Source organism: Cuculus canorus, chromosome 4 (genome assembly GCF_017976375.1).
Source record: "Cuculus canorus isolate bCucCan1 chromosome 4, bCucCan1.pri, whole genome shotgun sequence".
In the NCBI taxonomy this organism is placed as follows: domain Eukaryota; kingdom Metazoa; phylum Chordata; class Aves; order Cuculiformes; family Cuculidae; genus Cuculus; species Cuculus canorus.
The window spans coordinates 38,103,077-38,122,002 of NC_071404.1; positions in this window are offsets into that span (position 1 = coordinate 38,103,077).

Here is an 18,926-nt window from a genome sequence, read left to right on the forward strand (position 1 = left end):
GTATTTATTTCAGTTAGAGATGTCTCCCACTATACTAATTTGATCATATTTTCAGAGCTAGTATTTGTTGTCTAAATTGTATTTCTCTGATCCATCCTGTGCAAGAGTGTAATGAGAAGCTGCACAGTCCATGAGTGCATGAGGAAATGAGTTATGACTCAGAATCACAATTTCCCTTTTGCTTTTCCCTTCCTCTTCTGTGGGACTGGAGGACTATCCCACTGGTTTGTGTGGAGCAGATTACCTGCTGTTCTTTAAATGGACAGGTACTTTGTCTAGCAAGTATCAAAACCTTACCCTCAGGGGAGAGGAAGGAAGAGAATAATGAATATTCAACTTGATGAAAGATTGTATCGCTAATAAGCTTATTCATGCAAAGTAATATTCTACTTGTGGAGGGAATAAGATTATCTGTGAAGTGTGGTTCCTTACTAATAGCAACAGAATCTGCCTTTGAGCTGATATTCCGTACTGTGATTCTAGTGATCCAATGTTGCAATCAACCTATTCTTTATTTTGCGAAGACTGCAGCTCAAACATGAAAAACATTTCTCTTGAAGTTATTTCTTCATGCGTGGGAGCTAAATGTATTGACTATAGTATCTTACTATATAACATGCCATGTCAATTTTGGTTCTGAACAATACTTTCTTTGTAATTAAATTAAAAATGAGAAATGACACTCATACATCTCCCTATGCATTCTTCAACTCCATGAGCATATCTCCTTATCTTAAGTCCTTCTTATCTCCATAAGCAGAGTCAATAAAAGGTCACAGCAATGTATGCATTTCTTCAATAGTACAAGGAAAAAACATTACAGAAATAAAGTAGCAAAAGAGTAAATTACGTAGAAGACAACCTTCATTTTTTGACAGGCACTTGCTGCCAACATGAGTTGTGCAACAGGTTTAAAAATATCCCAGTTTACTCTCTGTATTCAAAGGCCTTATTTCAAAATGAAGTGAAATTAGATAATCCTTTGTTTGCTTTGTTACATGTTGGAAAGCATTAAGCCATTGTGAATACCTTCAGAAACATATGTGCCTTGGTATATGTCACATTGTACTGCACATGAGAATTATGCTTGATCCAGAAAAATAAACATCTTAAAAGAGAACATCTAGTTTTCATCGTCTGGACTTTATTAAAAGCTTACCCTAAAGGTGACCTCTAAAGATTTAGCAAAATATACATTGGAATAGGTAGAAAACTTTCCATTCTACTAATAAATGTGCTGCAAGTATAGCCAAGGTCCACATGCGTGATTTTACAGGCATGGTTTGGCCTTTCTAAACAAAATACAATATAAACCAGAAGGTCAATAGTAAGATTTGCTTTTCTATATAAATATAATTATTCTTATAGGAGTTAATGTGCATGTTGTAGAAGTCTAGGCATAGATCTGCACGTTTGTTTATCTTTATTCAGATTCTGGCCGGCATATACTACTTTGCAACTGAAAGCAAGCTGATTGATTTCCATGGGAGAATAGTGCCATTTTTTTTTTACCTTTACAGGACAAATATTTAAGCAAACTCTGTTTTATATGACTAGTATTACCCCATATCATCATCAGAGTTAGTCAGGTCAAGACCACTTTTTATGCAGCGTGCATGCTTTCAAATATGCAGGCTTCCAGACAAATTTTTGATAGTTACAAGGAAGTACTAATTAAGAGCTGACTACCTTTTGCATGTATAAGAGCTGATAAACTAAGCAACAAGTGTTGTAATACCATATTTCAGGGGGTTTAGAAACATATTAATGCAAAGTGATAGATCAGCCTTTTCCTGCTTTCAGTGATTAAGAATTGGCCTTTGTATCTTCTGACTCCTTTGTAATAAAATGCAAACCCAGTCTGAACTAGAAGAAAAACTCAAGGTCTAACTAAATGCCAGTTTTTAGTAAAGCTTGATTAGTTGTAGTCAGTGGAATCTTAATAAATTATTGACTTTGCCAGGGGTGAGAAAGGAACTTTGTCACATTCATCAGACTTAACACAAAGAAAGAGAGATTATTATCTCTTTGAACTCAATTTGGTTTTGGCTTTTGCTCCTGTTTCCCAAACCTTTGTTTGAAGCTCAGATGTAAGAAGAGAACTAAATTAACTGAACAAGGGGGGAGCGATATTAAATACACAGAAATGTGTGAGTGCCAGTATTCCTGTGAGCTTGGTTATTGAAGGTGATGAGAGCATAACTGGACATCCGAGCAACTACTCCCACGGAGCGGATACTAGTTTTAATTTTTCTTCACATTCTTCTGAGTGGCAGAGGCTCTCGGAAAAGACAACAGATTCTGTCCCAGCTCTTCAGAGAGCCCATAGGCACACAATGCTCCTGGCGCGAAGGCTTGCATTTCATTATTTCTCTTTGACAATATGCATATTCCTGATGCAAATATTTTGATATAAAAACGCCCTTGCTCTTGGAAGCTTTCTTTTAAGAAAAATTTTTATGCTATGAAAAATAGATTTACAATATAAAAAGCACTTAAACTAACAGTCCACTTTAACTTGCCTAATAATGTTTTACTGGACTCATGGGGCCATGTTACTATGCATAGTAGTTTGCACACTCTCATCATCCATGGAGTTTTCTTCAAAGCATCATCTTTGTATTTGATAAATGAAATTAATAATGTAAAAGCCCTCCTCCTAGCTTTTGAGTCTGAAACTCATTTGTATACTCGTATACGGACTGGATGTGTAGTCTGAGGGAGAATTTTCAATCAGAGGATACCTCTGGATTATTTCAAAGTGTGGTTCAAATCAGTGAATGAAGGCAAAGCATATATTAAACTGAAAGGGGTGAAAAGGGTGAAAGAATGATCAGAGAGAAGGAGATGGTAGTAATATAAAAATATCATTCCATTTTAAAAAGTGTGGTAAAACAAAAAATATATTGCTGTTGCATACATTTTTCAGAAATTAAGTATGATATTCTGAAACATCAGAAGAAAAATATCTTTTGTATAATTGTTACTTTCTTATCATAATAGACTAGTTTTAGCCAGAAATAACTTTGTACATTCACTTATTTAGTGTAGCAAATTTTGTACTAAGCTCTTGTACTTTGGGCATTCCAGGCATGAAAGCATATGTCCTCAAACTGTTTGGAGACTGAAGATCGCAGAGATTTTTAATAGTACACAGACACCTTCATTTAGACAATAGAGTAATAAATCTTCAGCTTCTGTTGCACGTTTCCTTGCAAACAGAGGCTTTGAGTAATGTCCCAAATAAGGATACTTCTGTTGCTTATATTCACATATATCTGTATTTCAATTTGAAATGTACCTTTCTTTAAAAAAACAGGGAAGCTGTAACTTTATACGTAGATCTATTTGTAATGAAATGTACAGAAATGTAGATTTTCACTTATTGTATCATATATAAAAGCAATTTATGGTACTTTCCTGTTGATTTATTACATCTAGTACAAAAATCACGAAGCTCTACAAATATTGAATGTTGTTTACACACTATTGCAACTAGATTAGTTTCCTTACTTGATAAATGCTTGGATATTCTCACCATGGATACTGTACATACTCATTTAATATCTTCTGATAGAAGTAGTGGTGATAGCACCATGAAATTTCTTTCTTCCTAAGAGATTGTTTATGCAAATCTTCTCTGGAAGTGAACACAAAGTAAATTATTGTAACTGACCAAAATTCATCCAAAACACAAGACACTGATGGGAAACCAACTAGTCAGAATGTCACAGTAGGAATATTTCCAAATGAAATAGCTTCACCCATCTCACTGAGTGTGAAACTTGGTAGGACTTTGAATTACTGGGTGTTCTTTTATTTACATGGCAGATTCATATTTACATTTCTAATATCCTACCTGATAATTTTATTTTGTGACTTATAAAATAAATATGCTAAGTACAGAGTCTGAAAATATTCAGACTAAAAAAGGAATAATAACTAGCAGAAGAACATCCTACCCTTTTCAGATTTTTATATACCTAGGAAAATATGGTTGAAAAATATTACCTCATATTAGATCAGTAAGAGTTTACCAGTTTTTAACTTAATTGTTCTATTATAGAAAATAAGATGAATGATACTGTTAAACATAATGTTTTTCTCTGTATGAAATCTAGGAGAAAGTGTCCTGTAGAATTTGAAACTGGTACAAAAGAAGTGCCTTTTATTAGGTAAGATAAGCAACTTAAGAAAATGAACTTTGATACATTCAGAAGTTAGATAGTCTTTTATTTATTCTGACACAGAGATAAAATTATTCAGTATTATGAGCTGCTTACTAACATTTTCAATACAAAAGATATGAGTACAACAGTGATTCCAAAGTGCTTCTACAAGTCATGGACCTTTTGTGTTTCAGTCTATGAACACAAAGAAGCTGTGAAACTGCATCCAGTTACATTTGTAAATGCATTCTACTGGAGGAAGGTGAATATTGAAAGCATTTTTCAGTCTAATTCAAAGGAATTTATTTGCGCCTTTCCCATCATCTTATAATACAACATTAAACAGCAATAACTGGAGCCTGCAATATCTGATAGAAGTGGGCACTAGGTACGACTAATATAACATGCTGCAAATGTTACTGTTTTCCTATCTTAAATAATAATAAGAGGAAATAGGGAAAAAAGCTGTTTTCTTATCAACTTCTTGACATCCTTACTTGTGTCCCCTTGCAGGAGACCACTTGTTTGGAAAGTCTGCTGAAACCAATTTTTTGTGATTTAGTTAAATACAAACGCGAATTTTTCAAGTAATCTCTACGTTTTATGGTGAAATCTTATTTTTAGATTTAGAAAGATTTAGATAAAAGAGCTTAATAGCATATTTTCCCATTGAAGAAAGAAATTAGTAAATCTAAAATAAAGACTGAAGAAAGATCAAAAGAATCATCAAGACTGAACTCTCTCTTTGAGAAACAGGTTTTTATTTGCTTTATTCCCCCACTCCTCCCAAAAATTAAATCGAAACTAGTAACTATTTTTAGGCACATAGCAAACAGTTCACTTCAGACCTGTTTCTCCTTGCTTGAATTCTTTGATGTTCCTTACCAAACTTCAGTTTCTTCGCTGACTGAAATGTCTGAAATCCAGTTAAAAATGCGCAGAACAGAAATAGGCACTAGAGGGAGATATGAGCACATGAACTTAACTTGTGTATTAACATCATCATGTTGAAGTGTTTTGAGAACTTTCTGTATGTATGGACCAGGTGAAACGTTAGTCCTGAAAGAAGTCTTTCAATAGAAACACTCTAATGGTTTAGCGTATGATTAGTGATTACTTTGAGAATTCTAAAGAATATTTTAAAAGCCCCTCCAAATTTAAATCAAGTGGCTTACTACTGAGCAACATTTTCACTGATGTACTAGCAGTTAGAGATATTCTTTCAGATACACTACAATACACTGTTGTAAACCCTAACATGTACAGAAATGCAAGGTAAAGATAGCATATTTTTGCAACGTCCTTCACAAGCTCTCCTGTTTAAACCTACCTGTATTTATGTATACAAACGTATTTCTGGTCTAGACACTGTTTGAGAGGATACTAGGCAAATAAGTGACATTCCTTTTGAGATTTTATCATGGTAGAAAACTTCTTATTTTCCTTTGCAGAGCATATTTAGGAGTGAGAGATACAAGTTGTCATATAGGCTTATGATTCAATAGAAAATGTTACCATAATTTTATTTTTATTTTTATAAGTTTGTTTGGTAAAGGAATGTGTAATAAATACACTGTGCTATTATTGTATTCATAACTGGTTTTAATTATGTAAGAGATCACTTTACATCCAACTGTCTAACCTGCTAATGGTTTAGACACATGGAACATGCACTGTTTAGAACCTTATCTTGATCTGGTAAAGCAGTCAATTAAGATACAGACATTTTGTGACCTGTGATGGGATATTGAAAGATACACACAATTCATTTGTGCAAGCCATCTGTATAAAATCAGGATGCTTGCCTTAAGTTATGCTTAAATCAGGTATACAAATTCCATTTGTAACAGTGATTTGTGTGTATAGAATATGTTTCATACACAGCTTTTTAAAAAACATATGTTCATTTGACATTTTTAATACTTTTTATTGTAGTTATTTGGGTGGGTTTTTTTCAGGTTAACAAAAATATATTTTGCCCATGATAATTTTTTCCATAAAATGCTGTTGGTAGGCAGCATTTCCTAATGAAACAGTGTGGTTTGGGAACTGTGCGCTTTAAAGAGAAATTTAACTCTTACTGGTAGCTCTATTTCCAGCTTTGGATAATTTCTTAATGCTCTCTCAGAGGAGATTGTTATAATACTTCTGGCTTCATTTCCAAGAAACCAACTATTGTGTTCTCTCTGGATAATGCTAATTTACAGCTTTTGAGAGAGCATGCCTCAAGCTCAAGGATTGTTATTACCACATATGAGCTGTCACTCAGAAAAACAGAGAAAAGAAAGCAAAGCAAACAAAACAATAAGGCTGGAGGGGTGTAATAGGCAGATGTGCATTTTCCGTCTATAATGTGTGCTATTCCCTCTATGTGTATGACATTTTGATTACCAAGATGTGTTCTATTAATCTAATTATAGCTGAGATGCTGCATATAAGTTTATTTGCCTGTTGTTACAGTGTAAGAAAGTTGTTATCAAAAAACTGGAAAAGTAAATGAATAGACTCCCACTGCTACTTTATGTCACCTCAGTATGCAGTCCTTGCCATAGGTTAGAAAACTAAAATATTGATAGCACATCTTGTCTCTATTTCTGTAGTGGCAAAGTAGGTTTAATAATATGTATATATTTTTAACTGTGAGTTGTTAGCATTTAATGTCTTCACAGCATTTTGCACTTGTCAAAGTTCTGGCCATTGGAAAAGTTTTCATCAAATTAAGAAACAGACTATAAAGAAACGTGCTATAAAGTATTTTCTAGGTCACTGAGTTGTCATTTTAATAACGTAATGTTTTTATGTTCAAAATATATGCATAGACAAATACATTTATTGATATTCTTACATATCAAGTACTTGCTAGCAAGATCATTATATAAAATTTATATTGGTTTTTTTGCAGTTCCTTTCTCAGTAGTGTAGTATTTTGCACAGAATCATTTATGTTAGAAAAGTGGTTGATTGATATTTCCTTACAAAAGACATTTCTAATTATTGAACTAGAAAGCAAGAATAAAAACCATGAAGAAAAGTTCAGAATGAGGTAAAACTATTCAAAAGATATTAAAAGAAACCAGTAAAATAATAGACTACAAGCCTGTTGTATTCTGTTAGAACCAGGGTCTACATGCCTGAGGAAAAAAGTCAGATAAATAAATGTTAGGCTTTTGCATAATTATCTTTATTCGTAATGTTGCCTGTAAAACAACTCATAAGAGTGTAAGATCTACTTCACGTTCTTAATACAAAGTTTTTTTTCCAAAAGTTCCACTCTTTGCACCCAGAATATAGATAATTTTGTCAGAAGAAATATAAATATATTAAAAAAAATTAAGATCTATAAAATATTAACTAGGTGATGCATTATGTTTCCAGCACCATTTGTGAGCTGAGATATACTATCATTCATACATTCATCTTGTATCCTGGTAACCATTCAATTATTTGTGAATTGTGACATCTTCAGGAGGAGACACTAAGAACTTTTTCCCTTCAATTGGCAGCTAGGCTACTCCCCTAGGATAGCAGTTCAAATTACTACTCGGCATTGTACAGAATGCTGGACTGAACCTGTTGTTCTCCGTCCAGGCCAGTTCTTTAGTTCTGTGGTTCTGAGAACTCCTTCATATTTGCTACTTTGTGAAAAAAAGACCTTCATGAACAGATGACCACAATAAGGAAACCAAATTCAGGGTGTTTTTGATGAAAACCACAACTGAAAGGAAGTACTTATTTCCAGTCAGGCTAGGTAACTAAGCTTTACTTTTTGCTACTTTTCATTCCCAGCTCCTCATGAACTTCTTATGATCTTTACACACATTCTTAATTCATAGAGTGAATTACATGACAAGCTCAAATTCCTAGTTTGGGGTTCAGAATTTAACCTCCAAGCATTTCCATTAATACTTTTACCTTGTCTCTTCCACACCATAAATTTGAGTACCTATGTTTTCTTTTTCAAATTATTCATCTATAATAGAAAACATCTCAGCTAATACTAAAATACAGTTCAATAGTAATAACAACATATTTAACATATACAAAACTATCATTGTGTTAAAAATGTAGTGTGCTCAGTGGAAATTAATTCTATTTCTTCGGAAAAAAATATCCTCCATCTTTGAAAGTGTTTTGCTGTTAATCTAATGTTGTACAGGTGAATGCCTCACAAGAGCAGGGCTGGGATTTTTCATTCTTTCTTTTCTGAAAAGAAATGAAGAATGGAAAGTTTCTTTAACAAATGCATTAATTATGCTTCTGATTAAAATAAATAAAATCAGTTTAACTGTACTCTCTACATTAGAAGCAACTTCTATAGCATCAAACAATTCTCCCAGTGACAGTTTTTGCATTAAGAAAAGTATAGTATAGTAGGATCTTTGTATTTTCACAAAGGTGCATTCACACAGATAAAGACCCCCCCTGTGGCAAGTATCTGTGACTGATTTCTGCAGTTATGATTACAGAATGCACTAGCAAAGTGTGCATCCTCTTATTGAACCTATGAGGTCTAGAAAATTCTAATAGCATTGCAGATATTTTGTCCAGATGCCTCTGATCACTTACTGGATGTTCAGGTGATTTGGGTTTACTCTATGCTTAACTAACTGGATTTAATAGATTGCTTCATTATAACTTAATGATTGGAAAGATACTTCATAGTAATTGTCTGTTACAAGCTTTCTTTCTTCCTGAAATATGCTATTTATCATTTAAAATATCTTTTAACTGGTGATGACAACCTTATGCAAAGATAGACCTTTGATTTTGAGGTAATCCACCCTACTTAGTTAACATGGTTGCCTTATTAACTTGGCTAATGTCAGGAGAACTCAATGCTTAACTTGCCTTACAGCATAGCTCTATGTAGGGTCAACTTAAAGTCACAAAGACTGACCCAATTAGGTAAACTCTTGGAGGGATTACATGCATATTCTGGACACTTATTAGCCATAAGAAAATCGCTTTGAAGTCCGAGATCTGTAAAGCTGAAGACAAGTTAAATACAAGCCCTTGTGTATCTCCAACATGTTGGATAGATTAGCCTTACTGAAACACTTTAGAATTTTACAGCACTGTTTTGGAATAGCTGCTTTAAATGTGACTACTAATCAGATTGGAGTTGCCTAAGCTGTTATTTGGGTTCTTTAGTTTTTTTGAAAACTGGTAAAAACATCGGGCTGTGTCTGCGGGGAACTGCATTAATTAATCTAGTTATAACAAAAAGGTGTTTCAGACCCATAAAAGGAGTATAGTAATTGTGAACTTATTCAAATCAGAACCTTAACTAATGTTTATTCTTTTTGATAACATGCTCTCATAATTATATGGCAAGGTAATAAATATAGAGTGAGTTTTTAGAAGACAAGATAAATCAAGACTATAGTAAGAGAGATTTTTCTTCATAGCATTCCAGTTTCCACGAACAAAATTTTCAGATCTTTAAAATTAACATTTAAGTGTTTTCTAGTTAACAATTACATTAAACTGAAAAGGGATTTTTGTGACAATAAATGGTCAAAAGCCAAAAGCTCAGCCTTTGGATTTGTAATTGGTGAGGTAACATTGCCCACTATTGACTCATGATGGCCATCTTTGAGAATGTGAAAACAAAGTTGAGGCTTCCAAAATTATGAATTCATCTTAAAGCTATCTTTTGCTATGCTATTTATTTATGATGGTTTTTAACTTCTGGAAATCATGTTTTAGCAATGTAATAATAACTATGAGAGTTAAAACACCATTTAGTTTTGAAAAGAGGGGTATTCTCAGTTTGCTTATTGCTGGTTATAGAGAGAATAAAATGATCAGAGTTCTTAAGGCTCTGTAGTGACAAAGAAAAAGGCAAACTTCCCATCCAAATACTTACAGTTAAAATTAAACTGAACAAAAAACAGCATGAGGAAAAGTACTTAGAATGGAAGTTGTTGTTTTCAGAGGAGACGTTAAACATATCGAAAAGTTAGACAATTCAGTGCTTCCCGTTTTATTCTTAGCCAAAAAGACCATGGATAGAGTACAAAATTGTTAAGTTTTCATTTCAATAACAGAAAAGTGAATCATCCTAGGAACATAAAAAAGAAATTGCTTCAAAATAGATAAAACCTTTTTCACTAATGCTTTTTCAGCAGTCCTTTTGAAAATTGGTAACATATTGTGTTTAAATATAATGGAAAAAAGGAGCTTGTGTTTATCTCTTGCAGTCCAGTGCCAAATGTAACAGGCCATGCACTTGTTTTAGAGTACATGGTCAATTGAACATTTAACGAAAAAAGGTAATAGCAAGCCAAATTCAATTGCTGAGTCACAGCACAGTTCTGTGACTCTACCAGACTTACACAGACAAAAATTGTGGTTAGAAACATCATGAAGGATGAAATGTGCGATCAGATTGCAAATGTGTATATATTTGTGTGTATATACACACACACACACATATATCTTTATGTCCTAAAAGAACACTATTGAAAAAAGAAAGTGAGAAGGACAATTTCATTTGAAACTAGGTCACTTGCTTCATTTTCAATGAAAAATTGGTTTTCTTTGATTTTGGTGATGGGTGATTTATGACACTGTTAGAAAAAAAGGAAATCAGAAAAAAATAATATTTGCAGTCATCTGATGTCATCAAACTTCTGCGATGCCATCCAGCCAGAAGAGACTCATATAATTTAAAACATATAAAAGTGTCATTATTTCAGACAGACAGTCAAGAGAGTGTTATTTTATCTAGAAATTCTACTGAGAGCTCATACTGATAGGAAGAAGTCATTAGCAATAGTCTAGCTATGTAAATCCTTGGCCTCCTCATTGAAGCAGAAGGTAGGCCTGGAAGAGGAGAATATTTACACAGCCATGTGGCAATTTGCCCATGTTTCTCAATAGACAGAAAACTCTTGCCCACAAAAGTGTGAAGCTGGAATGTGAGGTAGAATGTTCAAAGTAATTGGGAATAGGATCTGGTGACTGTAAAAAGTAATTTTTCTTCACTGACAGTAGTTAGTCTTTCTTTTCATTTCAATAAGTTATGATTGTATATGTCCTATAAATGTGTTTTTTAGTGTCATCTGGTTTGTATCCTAAATAGTTTATCACCTATCATATGTTAAATTGAAAATATTAGTTGATCGTACTGGTATTTTGCAGTATGTGAGAAATATCAGCTGGATGTATAATTCTTATCATTCATGGTTTGATTTTGATCTTTTGGGAACTACAATTTCTGGAATTCGTAGAATAGTGTAATCCCTTATACTTCAAGTCTACTTCTAAATTTTTTGTCACCTGGAGCTCCTCCACTGGATCTTTACATCTAACTCTGTCACTAAAACTGGAAAAAATAAGGATAACAGATATACTTAAACATTTTGGTCTAACAGGTCAGCTGAAAAGTGTTGTTCCACGAATTTTATTAGATTCTGTGTAGCAGTTCGGGAGGAGCTTTTTTGGAGAGGATTATTCTTTTATACATGCAAGAAGTTATGTTCTATTTTCAGTTGCATTTCTATGAATCAAGTACTACTCCATTTTTCCAGTCAACTGGATTTAATCCAGTGAGAAGACAACGTTAAGTGTATTTTTAATTCCTTCTGAACCATACAGTGTTATTTATTCCCATTTAATCTGTCAGACATTTTGTAAAACAAGCATGGAAGGAATAAACTAGAATATAAATGTATTCCTTTGGAGTTCTGCTTTGTTGCACATTATCTTGAAAGCTAGATTGTGCGGTGTACTGTGGCAGATGTTTGTTTCCATAACTTTGCAAGAAGAGGTAACTTAACATTTTTGAGGAATGGAATTCACATAGCTCACCAAAATGTAAATTATTAAATTAAAGGAATCTACTACTGGCTCAAACATTCTAGACAATACTATGTTGATGCTGCAGTTTCTGTACCCTCAAACTTTTTAAACTGTTAGAATAGGAAGGCTTGGTTTGTTTGTTTTCCATTTGCACTAAAGTAAAAAGATTTTTGCCAGGTAATTAAGTCTGTGCTTTAGTAACTTTGGCACCAGACATGGGCTGTTCTGTTTTTATAATTTTTTCAGTATGGATTTGTTGTATTTTACAGTTTTTAACATCCTTAAAATTCACAATACTTATGTTTTCTTCTATATAGTTCTATGCAGAGATACTGCAATTCTTCGGCAGTCTTTCTTGAGTGATAAAATCTTTTCAATGTTGATCTTATATACAGCATCTGCCATTCATTATGAGCCTGACCAACTGTGCTAATAGAGCCTTACTGACTTCGATGGATCATGAGCTTTGGATTGTCAAATAGGAACAAACACTACAATTCCTAAATTCCCTTAAGCTTTTTTTTCTTTTTTTTTTTTTTTAAATTTGCTGAATCACAGCACTAACAATAAGAAAACTTTATCTGGTAATTTCTGTTAACTTTTACTAAGATGATCTAAAAATTATAGATACAGAAACTCACGCTGCCAGCAGAAATAAGTTATGTTTTCAAGAATAAGAATTTGAGGCATTTAAAAAAAACCTCATCCATAATACAGCATTAAATAAGGAACTTCTAAAATAATCAGATTTGTGTGCTCTTTCTGTATTTCATAATTTTTTTAATAGTTCTTTTCCCTAAATCCCTATTATTTGGTGTTAGAGGACTGTTTGGATTTTCTGAAATTGAATGAAGGCAGATACTTGCTTTGAATTCTTGTGACCTTAGCCAATAAACATATTTCATCACTATGGTTGCAAAAAACAAATACCCACTATTGCAGTGTATCTCATAGTCACGTAAGAATTAATTGGCATGGAAGGACTTGCTCTCTGATATGAAGTTAAAATCTGGATTCTTGAGGGAGAGAGAGTGCAAATAGGGTGAATTGATTAGATTAAATTTCAGATATAATATTTTATTCTTAATGTACATTTATATTTCATCAGCTTTGATGTATTCTTTTAAGAAAAAAATCTGCTCTGAGACTCTACTTTGAGTATATGAACAGTGCGTTTATGATGGCAGATGAACTGTTTCATGACATCTTTTCCAAGTGCCATGATCATTGCATTCTCTGTGTACCCATTCCTTAGAAGAGTATGAAACATGCATGGTAGAGTAAAAAGTCCCAATGCGGAGTCCATGTGGGGGAAAATGCCATGAAATAGTTGCTGGGGTGGCAGAAAGGCAGGAGTTAATCTGCTGGTTTGAGGAACATTGACATATGTTCCAAAGCAAAGAATTTGAAGGTTAAGATTGAGAGTTCTTGTGCAGCTTTGGTGGAGCTGCACATACATTATAATATAGATTTTAATTATAGAGACATGTGCTAACTTCCCTTAAAAAAATTCCAAATAATTCATCACACAAATACTCAGCATCTGTTTTATCCATTGTTAAATGAGATCCAGAGCCTTAGTTGCTAAATTCATTCAAACCTCATTTGAGGAAAGCATCAATATTTCTCAATGGACTTTCAGATGGCTTATTTCCTTATAATAGTAGAATGTTTGTGGTGGGTTGACCCTGTCTGGGTGCCAGGTACCCACCAAAGCCAGTCTATCACTCCCCTCCTAAGCTAGACAGGGGAGAGAAAATATCACTGAAAGTGTGTGGGTTGAGATAAGGACAAGGAGAGGTCACTCACCAGTTGTTGGCACAGGCTAAAGAGACTTAAACTGAGGAAAATTAATCTAATCTATTACCTGCCAAAATCAGAGTAGATAATGAGGGGTGAAAACTAAGTCTTAAAACATCTCTCTCCCACTCCTACTTGTTTCCTGTGTTTAACTTCACTCCCAATTTTGTCGATGTCCCCTCCTTCAGCTGTTCAGAGGAAAGAGGAGTGGGGATTGCAGTCAGTTCATCACATATTGTCTTTGCCGCTCCTTCCTCCTTGTGGGGAGGACTCTTCACCTTCTTCCCCTGCTCCAGCGTGAGATCCCTCACAAAGGAGTCAATTCTTCACAAACCTCTTCAACATGATTCCTTCCCACGGGCTACATTTCTTCATAAACTGCTCCAGTGTGAGTCCCTTCCGTGGAGTGCAAGTGTCTTCAGGATCAGACTACTCCAGTGTGAGTTCTCCCTGCAGTCGCAAGTCCTGCCAGCAAACTTGGTCCAGCACGGGTTCCTCTCTCCACAGATCCACAGGTCCTCCCAGGACCCTACTCCAGTGCAGACTTCTCACAGGATCACAGCCTCCTTCAGGCATCCACCTACTCGAGTGTGGGGTCTTCCATGGGTTTCAAGTGGGTATCTGTTCCACCGTGGACCTCCATGGGCTGCAAGGGGACAGCCTGCCTCACCATGGTCTTCACCACGGACTGCAGGGGTATCTCTGCTTGGGTGCCCAAAGCACCTCCTCTCACTCCTTTTTCACTGACTTTGGTGTCTGCATAATTGTTTCTTTCACATATTCTCATTCCTCTCTTCTCAAGCTGCAATTGTGCAAGGGTTTTTCCCCCCTTCTTAAATACATTATCACAGAGCTGCTACCACCATCGCTGGTTGGCTCATTGCCTCTTTCTCTTCCCTCACTTGCTCCTCTCCAAATCAGCCAAATCCCTCCCTTTTCCCCATCTTCTATTCCTTTCTTAAACATCCTGTGAAAATCCTGTGCAGTCCCAAAGTATTCTTCTGCTGCATCAAGTAGTGTGTTCCATGTCCCTAATCAGCAAATCCCCTTAGACCAAAAGGTCATCTGAGGAGCTGCCCGCTGATGACTTCTTCAGGTTTCATGCCTGGACAATAGGGCTGTGGCTCTGCTGGAACAGCACCAAGAAGGGCCCAAAGAATTTTTTTATTCCTTGGGAGTCTTTAATTTGGGTTCACCTCTGCCGTTGTACCCCTGTGCTCTTCTGGGCTTGTGGAGATGGGTGGATGGCTCCTGTGATGCGCCATTGTCTCCCTTGGATCTTTTGTGGATGTGCAGATGAGTTTTTATTATATAACCCAACAAAGTCCAACGTAAATGTTATCGGTCTTGTTCATGATTTCATTCTTCCTTTGCATTTCATTCTTTCTGAATTATTCAGCAGATGTAATACATTTGTCTGGTGGCAGACAGCTGTGGCAAAATGTAAATCATGTTTCAGATGTTTACTAGCAGGATTAGGCAAATCTCATATATTCTGTGTAGACACATGCTGTGGGCAATCTAGTCTCATCCATGTCTGAACAATGCAGTGTAGAAGCACCTATAGTGACTGATACTTTTACTGTCTCTATTTTGGGATATCACAGTTCAAAAGAATGGGTGTTTCAGCATGTGAGTGCCAGCATTTTCCAGAGGCCCTGCTCTTTTTAATATTTTAAGTGGCATTGAGTTATGCTTGAGAAAACAGTTTGAAATCCATATATTTTTCATAGCAATACTTGTTTTTGCAGGAAGGCTAAGAAAACACAGATGAGATGTGAAATTTATTTTTTTGTCTGCTCAACTAATCTTCTGTGAACATCTGAGTCTTCTTCCACCCACAGAAAATTACTATTTGTGTGGATATTTGTTAACATTTGCTGTTACATAATAAATTTTTGTGTAGATAAGATTAAATTTAGTCTTTTTAATGGAAGAAGGAGCATACTTTATCACATTTGAAACTTGGTTATTTTCTATACAAATATAGTTTGAATAAGGTTTCCTTGTTGAAAATTGAAATAAGAGCTAGCATAAGTTGCGTAATGAGTATAAAATGCTTGTTCAAATAATGTAAGGTTAATGAAGGCATGCTGTGAGAAACAGAGGGCATAATTCATGCAGCATGTGTAATAAACTCAGATAAATAAACTGTCATAAAATTATGCTTCTACGCTGAACAGAGGGACAGGGCTACTGAATAGAGAAGGAGTAATTCTTACTTTTAAAGTCAAGATTAAAACTGTGTAATTGTCTAATTCTTAGAACAGAGCATGAAGATATTCCCATCAATTGATGGCACAGATTAATGTGCTAAATATAGTTAGTCTTCCCTATTAGGTTATGTTTTTGCAAATGAAAGATAAAATCATTCCTTAGCCTGCACCTCATTTATTCATTTATTTGCACATTTACTCTGCTGAAAACTGTACCAGAACATATGCAAAACAATCTATGGAGTTTAGTTAATTTACTAATGTTTCTTTTTGTTTTACTTTAATAATGTATTAAGAGTAAAGATATCGGTTGTAATGTTCATCTGAGTACTGTATAGCATTTTGCAGGAATATGAAGGAGATATGTAGAGGCTTAGCATTAGGAGAGTCTGGTATGTGATAGCAGGGCAGTTCAGAATATAGATAGAGGGCAGATTAAAAATGACAACTAAATAGCAGTTATTCTTCAGTAATAATTTCCCCTATATTTATATAGTGTTCAGGTATCCAAATAAAATTTTAAGCACGGTTATTTTCCTTCTTGTCTTTCTGCTCTGTCTTTTCCATTTGAAGTTCTTTTGGTCCTTGTTTTGAACAGGTGCTTCCTACTCAAGTATATAAGTTTTCAGTATTCCTAATTCCTCTGCTGCTATAGTGTATTGTGATTACCTACACTACAAAACCCTCTCTAAGTCTCTAAGAGGGAATCGTCTTAAGAACAGAGTAGGATTTTGGCATTATTGGCAGCTAAACCCAAGCTGCTGGGCTCCCACTTCCCTCACCACCATCCCAGGGAAAGGGAAATAAGAGGACTCTCATGATCTGTCAGTTTTATAACAAGTATGTCTTATATGGGATGGAATACTCTGTTGGTCAGTTTGGGGTCACCTGTCCTGTCTGCCCCTCCTTGCACGTGCGAACTTTCTCACCTCTTTGACTTAAGATATCCATTAGTGTGAGTATGGCCTTGGTTACTATAGGAATAAGTATAAGCAGTGGCCTGTTTGCAGACCAGTGTCCTGTGATCACTTCTAGAGGCAAACACCATCTGAAAAACATGCAGTTAACTTTCAGAAAATGAAGTTACTTAGATAAGACTTAGCTAAAGTTATAAAACTAATTCTACTTTAGCTCAAACCCCAGCAAGCATAGTTTGCCCTACTAAACACACCGTTAGAAACTAACTGATTTCTTTCTAACCAGTCCATAATTCAAGGGACAGAAAAAAGTTGATGCAATATGTTCTGTTGTCCTGGATGTCTCCACCTTCCTCACCTGAATCTACAATATTCTTGTAGTACTGTTTTGTGCAATTTAAACTACCATTGCCTGTAACTAATTGAGTATTACAATCCAAAAGGGCAACAGTGAGAATGATGACATAGAAAAGAAGCTAATGAGAATAAACTCCATTTACAATACAGATTTATGGTAACTTTATAGAAAAAAAAGTGCCAGAAAAAGATCCTTTTTAGAAATCTCTCTGCCTACAAGAAAATAATATTTAAAAATGTCTGTTTACATGCAATGTTTGTTAGCTGAATAAATGTTTTTGAAAAAATCCTCAGTATTCTACTGAGAGGGAAAGCACCTATTACGTATGTTGGTGGCAGAACTCCCATAGCAAATTAGAGTCTAAAATTAGGAGCAAATCATCCACTTGACTGTTTCTAATTGAAGATTATTAATTTCTGGGGATGACTTTTGTTTAGTAATAACTTCTTCTTCTGAGAATGTCATTTACGAAGGGAACAACTAGGTCTCCTGTTAAGGACATAGGAAAACGAGTAACCAGGCAAACATGCAGATTGTACAGTCAGTTGTGGAGCATTCCTTGGAAAATAAGGCCTCAAGCATCTAATTAAAGCAATCCATGAAAGCCCTTAGCATAGAGCTCATGTAATTTTGTGGAAGAAATCCAGACTGGTTCAACCACTGTTGTGCAGTTACTATAAATCACAGATTATTAAATGACTGCTCTAGATATTGCTTTTAGTGTTGGTGACACCCAAGCAGACATCAAATCTGAAAGAAATAAAGTGTTTTATCCAAGTTCTATCACTTTACCATTTTAGGAATGTAAACATTCCCCTGCTGCTATAGTGAAAGACATTGGCATATGAATTTGCTTATCTTTTAAATATAGCAAAGGATTTGATTGGTAACTGTGAGGAATATCAGAATATAACTGCAATATATAATTGTGAAAGTAATTTATCAGTTAGAGAGGCACATTACTTGTAAATAGGCACAAACTTTTCCTGAATCCCTTAATCTAAAGGGATTGCCTCTAGGTATGAGTGTTGTTAATCCTAATGCCTTTTCTGGTTTAGTTTTTCTTTAGAAATCAAAATAATCTCAAATAGTTCTAAACCTCACCAATTATTTTCATTTAAGACTGACCTTTTTCCTGTGGGAAATTGCAGTGTGCATGTGGTTATATCACTGAAGATCCAAGGTTTAACATGCTGCTGTTATCTCTGTTAATCCTCTTTCACTACTGATGTCATGTGTGTAAGGTCAGGATCAACTGAGAGTTGGGACTAAACCATACTTGGGTTTGTTGTTTGGCTTTTAAAAGAAAATAACATAGTAACCTTTCAAAAGGTACATTCTTCCTGACCATCAAGGGACCCTAGGAATTCTCTGTCTTTCTGAAGTAAAGGAACCCATGGATTGTCTAAACTGCTTCAACAGCACATTGGCATTTGTTTTGTCATAAACCTCTATGAACAAAAGACAATGTTTATATGAAAGATAGTGTTAAAACAACTTGAATCAGATGCTGACCATTTACTCAGGTTTTGTCCAGGTGAAATTCTCATTCATCTCACTAAGAAGGTCAGTTGAGCAATTCTGACATATTTGTCTTTGCACATGCAGACACATAGTTTGAGGTTTGAGAGACATGAAAGAAAATGTTGCTATTTCCAGT